The sequence below is a fragment of the Tachysurus vachellii genome, chromosome 20, assembly GCF_030014155.1.
Source record: "Tachysurus vachellii isolate PV-2020 chromosome 20, HZAU_Pvac_v1, whole genome shotgun sequence".
NCBI classification, from domain to species: Eukaryota; Metazoa; Chordata; class Actinopteri; order Siluriformes; family Bagridae; genus Tachysurus; species Tachysurus vachellii.
The window spans coordinates 13,942,478-13,948,477 of NC_083479.1; the positions used below are offsets into that span (position 1 = coordinate 13,942,478).

General features: G+C 39.7%; 1 protein-coding gene across 8 annotated transcripts in view; it reads right to left on the reverse strand.

The window, feature by feature from the left end:
* Positions 1-4,216: 4,216 nt before the first annotated feature.
* psd3l (pleckstrin and Sec7 domain containing 3, like) overlaps positions 4,217-6,000 on the reverse strand; it is a 117,026-nt gene continuing 115,242 nt past the window's right edge. For all 8 annotated transcript variants that reach the window (XM_060896514.1, XM_060896515.1, XM_060896513.1 and 5 more), the window contains one exon: positions 4,217-6,000. This exon is cut by the window's right edge and continues 1,702 nt beyond it. The gene's annotated coding sequence lies outside the window, so the exon portion shown is untranslated.

Sequence of the window (6,000 nt, forward strand, 5' to 3'; positions counted from 1 at the left end):
CAAGCCAGGGTCAACGGTTGTGAGGAAAAACTCCCTGAGACGATATGAGGAAGAAACCTTGGGAGGAACCAGACTCAGAAGGGTGATTGTAATCAGGTCCTTTCTCTGTCTGTACACTATAATTAAAGATTATTGTTACCCTTTAAAATTAAGGAGCTAAACTTATCTGGATTTGAAATAGATTTGGTTGGTTATAGGAGGCTTTATTTTATTCAGTTATTACTCACATCATAGTGCTGCTGAATTCTTGATTCTGATTGGTCAAGTTTTCTGACATTGGAAAGTCTTGAAGACAGAAGAGTTTGCACTTCCAGGGTTCTTAGTAACATGACAAGATGATTTTCTCTCATTTCAGCTTGAAGGGAAAAACTGTTTATACTGTAGCTGCTGTAATGAAAGTGATAACAGAAACTACGTCTTACCATTAAAAGTCGCATATCACCCCACTGCTGCGTTCCCTCCACTGGCTTCCAGTAGCTGAACGCATCAGATTCAAAACACTGATGCTTACCTACAAAGCCATAAATGGACCAGCTCCTTCTTACCTCAAAGCTCTTATCACTCCTCACACTGCAGCTCGGTCCCTCAGAGCTACCAGCACTGCTCGACTGGTCCCACCATCTCTCAGGGTAAGAGGGAAGTATACATCAAGACTCTTTTCTGTTCTTGCTATAATTTGTGGAATGAACTTCCCCTAGATATCCGAACATCTGAATCACTGGCTGATTTATATGACGACTGAAGTCCTTCCTCTTCCTAAAACACTTAAACTAGCTCTTATTTTGCCAGTTTGTTTTGTGTGTAGATTAAAAAACAGAATCTTAGTAAAATGAATAAAATTAGTTTAAACAGTTTTAAACTGATGGTACTCTGTAACCTGTCTGTAACCTTGTGAACCAGTGTTAATGTGTTCATTGATAAAGACACAAAAGCACTCTGGATAAGGACGTGTGCCAAATGCCACGAATGTAAAGATAATTGTAAGTAAAAAATCTTGAAAAAATGTGTTTTTTTAAATAATAATAAAAAAAAATCATTTGCAGAGGAGATGCTGTGATATAAGAAAAAATAAACACTGTTATAAAACCTACATTAATTTATTGTGTTATACCATATTTTTGTAAAGTAACATTTTCAAAATGATTCCTTTTTTATTTTTGCACCGTTATCATTCACAGAAAGCAAATGTGTTCGAATGTTTGCAGTTAAAGCTGATTTACAGACAACAGTGCAGACAACAGTGTGTTTGTGTGTAAAACAGCAGTGGAGACGATGTTTTCCCATCTCACGTCTCCCCCCTCAGGCACATTCATTACAGCTGTACAGAACAGTGCATGCACTTCTACAATGAGTGACTTTCCAGTATAACGGTATCTGAGTGCTTGCTGAAGTAAACCCATACTTAGTGACATCAGCTCCTCGCTCCCTCCTCAACTCTCCATCATGTGAAGTGCATCACAACCACCGGTTTCCAAGCAACCGTTTCCAATCAGAACAGTCTACTTATGTAACTTTTATATACTGTACATATACATGTGTTTATATATCTACTGCAAGCTTATGTTTAAAATCAGCTGACAATTAAGAAGAAAAAAGATGGACAAAAGAGGACATGGGACAGATTTTGAACATAACATGATATGAATCATAATGATTGCTGTGAAATTGGTTTAATTATGGATGCTCAGAGGCCGCCGCTGTGGAACACTTCCTGACTTTTTGACTATGTGTTTGGTTGTGTGTGTGTGTGTGTGTGTGTGTGTAAATGCTGATTTCCCAACAGTCAGAGTTATTGTTGATGGTCTTGATGGTCTCCTGCTCTTTGGTATGCATGAGATTCATTAGACACATTAGAGAGCTGTAGGTTTGATTACAGACACACGGCCCTCATGCGCTTCTCTTCCTGTCGGATGAGGTGCCTCTAGTGTAACGTTTTTCTTCTACCAGCCACCTGCAACGCATCACAACTTAAAAGCTTAAAAGACTCTCTCATCTTCCTAAAAAGTCCATCTCCTCTCATGTTCCTGCTGTGAATCAGTGCTGCTTTTATCAGCGTCTACGTGAACGCAACCCAACAGCTCCGCTTTTATGAGGTTTTTTTTTTTTTTAAAGATTTTTTCCTCTAGCGCAGATATACCCCAGTATGAAAAAACACACTCGTACGAATCGTTTCATTTGTGTTCATTTTGCACAAGAATAAAAATACAACACAAAATATCTTGCATTTTCCAACAAGCTTCCTAGTGTAGCATGCAGTGAGATTTGTGACTACAGTATTTATTTACTCTCAAATGTCAGAATCTTAAGAAATAACAGCTTGGCCAATAAGATTTAATGACTTTTCAGATATTTTGTATTCTGTTATTCTGCCGTGTGGAATTTTAGACTAAAGATCCAAAGACACATTTACTCTGTGAGGTGAGCAGATGAAGTTTTATTATTTTAGTTGGATTTTGCTCTTGTACCCGGTGGCTTAGTGGTTAGCACGTTCGCCTCACACTTCCAGGGTCGGGGGTTCGATTCCCGGCTCCACCTTGTGTGTGTGGAGTTTGCATGTTCTCCCCGTGCCTCGGGGGTTTCCTCCGGGTACTCCGGTTTCCTCCCCCGGTCCAAAGACATGCATGGTAGGTTGATTGGCATCTCTGGAAAATTGTCCCTAGTGTGTGATTGTGTGAGTGAATGAGAGTGTGTGTGTGCCCTGTGATGGGTTGGCACTCCGTCCAGGGTGTACACTGCCTTGATGCCCGATGACGCCTGAGATAGGCACAGGCTCCCCGTGACCCGAGGTAGTTTGGATAAGCGGTAGAAGATGAGTGAGTCAGTGAGTGAGTGCTCTTGTACCCTACAGCCATTTGTATACCAGTCTCCTGACAAAATGGAAATCAACTAATGGATTATTGTATCACCACAAGTCTGAAATAAAATGAGGACACTGTTGGCTTTCAATGTGAGATGTTTTTCCTTACACAGACTTTCAGTGGTTTGAGCTGTTTATGAATAAGCACTTTGGGCATCTCAGAGAGCAGAGAAGGGTTTGATATTACCATTTACTTTCAAGCATTTGTGGTTTTGTTTTTTGGAACTTTCCAATGAATCACCACCGTAGAGTGTGAGATAACAAAGCAATTCAATGCTAAACAGGTGCAAATTCCATTTTTTTTGGCCTCTGGTAATTACCGAGACACCACCACCCACAAAACCCAACTGTTACCAAAGGAGGAGAAGAAGAAGAAGAAGCCTTTATTTGTTAGATGCACTTTTATTTCTCAGCCTGTTAGGAAGTCAGGGTCAGAGCACAGGTATCATCCAGCACATCTGGAGCAGAGAGAGTTAAGAGCTCAAGAGGGGTTTGTGCCCCCAACATTCTGATCCGTAATCCAGAGCCTTAACAGTTTACCGCTGCCGATGGTGGGTGGATATTAATATCAACTTAGAATGATTTACCATCTTTGAAGAAAACAAATCCTGATGATGCAACTCCTGGTTCCTATCCTGAGCTCAGGTTTCTGTCTGCGTACATTTCACTGGGTTCTGAAGTTTCCTGTAGGTGAACACATGCCAGTAGGTAATTTAACTTGCCCCTGGGTGTGAATGAGGTGTGACGACGGACCGGTGTCTCATCCAGGGTGTGTTCACGGGGTCGGTTCCAGATGGACTGTGACCCTGACCAGGATAAAGTGGTTACTGAAAAATGTATGAATGGATAGATGGATGGACGATGACATAGTAGTGTTGTGCGATAAAAGAAAGTGAGCATAACTACGCTGATTGGGTCTAAAATTCATGACTACACTTGAAAAGCGGCTCTTAAATATTTGTCATGCACTTCTGTAAACTGTGAGAAATGATTCTGGTCTTGCAGAAGATTCAGTTCCATAGCAACTGTGAATTAAATAATAGGATCATCTACTTGAAAGAGACAGAGTGATGAGCAAAAACACTTTAAAAGTGCTACATTTATACAGAGCTTAGCATTGATATTGTTTCATTAAATCAGCTCGTGTGTTGCCATGGGTTACTTGGTATTTTCTTATGCATCCTCTGTAGGAGGCTGTGCCGTTACCTTGGCTGAGAGCATTTCAATGAAGCACAGATCTTTTGATTAGCTCGCTCACTGACATTTTCGAGCCTTTCCTGACGTGTCAGGATCGTATAAAGCAGGTAAAGAAATTCATCAGCAAGCAACAAAGAAAGAAAAACAACAAGACGTGTAGCGTTGAATTAAATACTGTATTTTATTCACTGAAACCGTCTACAGTTTGTATGACACCAGCACTGTGTCCCTGATCTTGGCTACAGGGCGTAAGACACGCTCTTGTGCCAAGAGAGATTACTTGAACGAGCGGAAAAAGTGAAATCCTCTGAACACGGGGCAACAGTTATATTGAACAGCATTTACAGAGTTAAAGGATTGTACAAGATCACAGCTTTGAGAGAGATTTCTACCTGGTGGTTGGAGACCAAACAGACCATCAGAAAGCTAAGGTGCATCACTGTCTACTGAGGCATGAGTATGTACTGTACAGTCAGCTACTCTCCGATTCCATCCCAACACATATGACAAGAGAATAGAGTTTATTAATCCATGTTAAATGTTATACTCAGCCTTGTCACAATGGCATCCAGCAACCCAAATCTTAACCCTCTCCTGATCCCCGTCCTGTCCAACCATTATAAATCCTACCAATTGTCTGTTTTAATTGGGTCATGCTTTGGTCTCCAGTCCACTCTGATCTGGACATGGCTCGACTACAAGATTATCACGAGGTTTGCTACAGCAAACTGACGAAAGCTTGGAGCTATTTAAGAATTTTTATAAGGCAATAAAGTCTATTCAACAACCTTAGTGACCTCTCAATGTACGCCATCCAGTTTTATACATTCCAGTTTGAATAAAATGAAATATTATGGATTATTACTTGAAGTTGGTGTTGGTGGATTTAGATACAACTGTAATTAAAAAAAAACAAACAAACAAAACAAAAAATTCCTGCAACAGATGTGTTGAAAATGACATTTAAAATGAACATGTAGACGTGTTTGTCTTTTAACTGTACTGTACATTTCAGTCTGTTTGTGTCCTCCTCACGTCATCTTCCTAGCAGAATTTATTTACCAAGAAACATTCACTTATTTACGGTAAAAGAGAGCCACTGAAATAAAACTATTCTCTATCGACAAGGGAAACCATTTTGGTCAGTACATGCAGTCGTACATGAGCGATATGAAGGATGGTAATCTCTTCATGTTCATGTCTCAAAATGTAGGAGAAACCTTTTTTAAAATGCTGGACTTTACCTAGCGAAAAGTGAAAGCAGAAAGCTGCAAGTAAATATTAAGTGCTTATATATTAAAATCCTCACTGTTGGTTAAAAATAGTGGTATGAGCAGAAATAAATGCTAATAACCGAGCGTACTGTGTAGCAGTCGTACGTAAGTCAGCTTGCCATAATAAACTGTAAATATCCTAGCTAAAACTTTACTGCTCACATTCATCATTCCATATGTGTAGTACATAAACAATAATAAAAAAAAAAAAACCTAAACAGAGTTCAAAATAAAGTGTCCTACATATATATATCAATACGTATAGTTCAAGTAAACATCGTTTATGACTGGAGGGATTTGCATAAACTAACTCAAGAGATCTTTAAACTGACTATACTTCTATTCAACACGCGAATGAATTCAATTCAAACCTTCAACGAGTGAAAACGATGCAGTTCTGCCATTGAAAACTTGTGCAATTAGCAATGGAAGAGTCCAATGTGTTCATCATAGTGTTCCATCCTTTTAAAATGAAAACAGCGACGGCTTAAAAAATTCGAGAGCGACGTTATCGAAGGCGATCGTTCCTCTTTATACAGCATCGAAAAACAGCCTCCAAAAAGCCTTCGTCTCTGCACGATCTACCTATAAGGGCAAAACTACAAAACCACTGACAAACTAACACGCTTACAGCTCGAGCTGACGGAGAAATAAACGTACATTCAGCTCAGT